At 35.0% G+C, this 3568-nt stretch overlaps 1 long non-coding RNA gene across 1 annotated transcript in view; it reads right to left on the bottom strand.

Annotated features, from left to right (window-relative positions):
• Window positions 1-682: 682 nt before the first annotated feature.
• LOC104853207 overlaps window positions 683-3568 on the bottom strand; it is a 50243-nt gene continuing 47357 nt past the window's right edge. The window contains exons 4-5 of the long non-coding RNA XR_777711.2: window positions 2443-2555; window positions 683-848 (exon numbers count right to left, since the gene is read on the bottom strand). This is a non-coding gene — a long non-coding RNA (uncharacterized LOC104853207). The remainder of the gene's footprint in view (window positions 849-2442; window positions 2556-3568) is intronic.

Raw genomic sequence — 3568 nt, 5'->3', positions numbered from 1 at the left:
TATGAAATAGAGTACTGCTCAGCCATAAAGAATGAGAAACTAGAGACATTTGTAGCTAAATGGATGCACATTGAGGCATACTCTTAAGTGAAATAAATAGGACACATATATAAATACTGAATAGTTGGTTTGAGAAACTGAAAGTGTAAATAAGGATCAAAATGTATAATAGATAATGTGAAAAAGGTAGAAAAGGTCTAAAGGGGAAGGGGAGGTGGGAGAGGTAAGGGAAAGAAAATAAGGAAAGGAAATAAATAAGAGAAAAGGAAACAATGGAAATAATGTCTTTGTAGGGAGGTTGAAGGGAGGTCAGGGAATGGGGAAAAAATAAGAACCAAGAGATACCATGTAAAGGTACAATTTCCCAATGATGACTGTCATCACACTGTATACCTAAAATGTACCAATAAATTTAATGAATATAAATAAATAAATAAACCACTTAGTCTACCACCTTCATGGCTGCCACTGATCACGTCATTCTCCTGCTAACATAGATTAATGGTTGGCTCCGTATGAGAGATAAAACTCAAATAGCTCTCATGACTACATGGTTCCTCACACTTTTGCTAACCTTGTCTATCACTCTCCATTGTTTCTAGCTCTTTCCACCCATAAAAAAAACTGCAGATGCATTCAAACTTCATTCAGTCAAAGAAAAATTGTCTTCATTTTGGTGGTTTCACAAGTTAAAGTACGCACTTTTATCTTTGGAGCCCATCTTTCCCACCAGCTGCTAGCCATACTATAGTTTGAATCTTGAAAGCTCTCCAAATGCTCTTGTGTTGAATTCTTTGCCTCCAGCCCATGATGCTATGAGAGGTGATGAAACCTTTAAGATGTGGATCCTAGAAGAAAGAAATTGGATCCCTGGAGTATGTTCTTAAGTGTGATATTGAGACCTTGGCCCCTCCTTTCCCATTCTCTTTGCTTCCTGCCCACCACGAGGTGGGGTTACTTCTAGCACATGCTCCAACCTTGATATACTGCCTCACCACAAGCTCAAAAGTAAAAGGCCAGTTGAGTGTGAACCAAAGCCATGAAAATAAACTTTCCTCTTTTTAAGTTGATTTATCTCAGGCATTTTGTTAGAGTAATGGAGAGCTAACAGAAGCCATCATGTCAAACTCAAGGTCATTGGCAAAATCTGCCCTAACCCTAACTGCCTGAGATTATCTCACAACCTTTTTCGTGTCAACACTGAACCTTTAAAAAACCTTATAGTGTCTTGTAATTAGTGGCCCATACAGCTGATTCAATTGCCAGATTGAGCAAAGTAAGAAGAGCTACCTATTAGATTTTGCTTCCGCTTGGCCTGAAACAAGCATGGTATACTGCAGTCTCTAAGTGGTGTTTTAGAAATAAGTGAATGAATGAAGACAGATTTATATGATTATCAAGTATGATTTAAAATCAAATTTTATTAGAATGTTAAATCTCTGTGTTAAACCCACCTACCAGGATTAATAGTGCATTAATTAATGCATTAATAGTGAAAAAAATTTATTTTTCTGAAAATCAAAACTTGCATTTGAATATGTCAACTGATTGATGCTTTTTCTTTAAAAATACAGTTATCCTCTAATCCAGTAAACTAATTTTTAAATCAACTGCTTTTGTAGATTATATGAATCACAAGCTCTTCTGGGGCTCTAAAATTCAGGACACTCATTCTATCTGCCCTGCTTTCTCTGGAAAAGTTAATTTTCCCTGAAAGAGTAAAAACTTTTCTTATGTAGATTGATTATTTTACCATAACATTGGGCCTAGAAAATATCCTATTTTTATCCTACTTATGTCTCTGTATGTGCTTCCAGAGATTGGTTGTACATTTAATAGAGAGTTCTTAATTATGTTAGGGCTGTATTTTCCCTCTCAAATATATCATGTAGTAAACTTAATTAAGAATATTATAGACGTCTGCTTCTTAGGAGTTCATTTACAAATTACCCTGAGCTTTAACAAATTAAGAATCTGTTCCATGAAGTCAAAGTATTACAGAATCACCAAATTAAATTTTCAATGAGCTTGAAACTTAATCATTCAGGGCAAGATTCATTATGCTTAATTTCTCCTGGGTTTGTTTGATTATGGACTTCTAGTTCATTTGTAATTACTATGAATACTATCTTGGCAATGGTACATATACTGATTTTTAAAATTTATCACCACAGGATTGTGGCAGACATTTTCATACATATTTATGCTTTCTGGATAGGCTTTATAAATGATATTATATTATATATAAATGTTCTCTAAAAAGCTATATATTAACAGACTCCATATTCATTGTCTGAGTTAACCACGCAATACCACATACATACAGTTAAGTATAATTGTCTACACTTTATATAGGGAAGATTTTTTTAAGATTTTTTTTTAAATAGAGAACCTGCTCAACTTCTAATGTAGAAGTAGTAGAACCAGAATTTGAATTCTTACCTTTCTGATTCCAGAGCTCATGCTTTCTAGCCATTGCTATGCTGAAAGGGTCTGTATGAGACGTCTGTCTGTACTTCAACATTGTGTCCTCTGCAGCTCACAGGAAACATCTGCTAAGTAGGAATTACTGAATATAGTTTGACTGAATGAAGTAATGAATAAATTAAAAATTTCAAAATAAAGATGTATGAGACTATACAGTGCAAAATTCTCAAAACAAGCTTGAGATATATGATTAGAATCAGCCCAATTTTGGAAGTGAAGAAACCAAGCTTCAAACATCAATATAGTTAAGTACAAACAGGATCTAATAGGTTTGTGCATCACAGTAGATCTTTGGTCTTCACCAACAGTCCTGTCTGTATCACATCTCACTGCCCTTCCCTGCAGAGAAAGCTCTGAGAAGCTGTGCAGCACAGCACTGGCAAGCGTGGGCTTCAGCATCAGCACAGACTCTGGTCCAGCCCAAATCTCCACTTATGAGTGAAGGGACCCAGAATAATAAACCTTCCTTTCTGCCCTTGTTTAATGTGAGTAGAAGACCCTACCTTGTCATTTGTGGGGAGCATCAGAGGAGATGGTGCTCTGACTAGCCAAGCACAGTCAGAACCCAACACCATCACCTATGATCTTTTACCCTCTCTCTACAGTAGGACAGACCCTCCCAAGGTGAAAAGTTCACACACTGCAAGTCAGTTTCTTTTAAGTGACCGCTGCCACAATCACATTAGAAAGAAAGTCTGTACGCTCGTTTAACAAAATCACTTGTTATTCTCACTGCTGTAACAAATAAAGATCAAGAAGTAACAGGAAAGAACTAAATTTAAAAATCCTGTTTTTATTTTGTGAACTTATACATCTAATTTATAAACATAGCAAAGAATATCCATTTTCCATGTTAAGATAGTAATATTTTTATTTTTAAAATAAATTTATTGAGGTGAAAAAAGCCAGCCTATCAAGGACAGCAAACAACCCCTAAAATCTATCAATAGAAGATTGCATGAACAGATTATACACATTCATAGGTACCATACAGCTATGAAAGAATGAGGAGTATCTCTATAAATACCATAAAGTTAATCCAGAGTATATTAATTTTTAAAAAGCAAATATATATATATAT

This window comes from Fukomys damarensis, unplaced genomic scaffold, assembly GCF_012274545.1.
Source record: "Fukomys damarensis isolate Sample0158 unplaced genomic scaffold, DMR_v1.0_HiC HiC_scaffold_5, whole genome shotgun sequence".
Lineage (NCBI taxonomy): Eukaryota > Metazoa > Chordata > Mammalia > Rodentia > Bathyergidae > Fukomys > Fukomys damarensis.
This window is presented reverse-complemented; position numbering and strand designations above follow the sequence as displayed.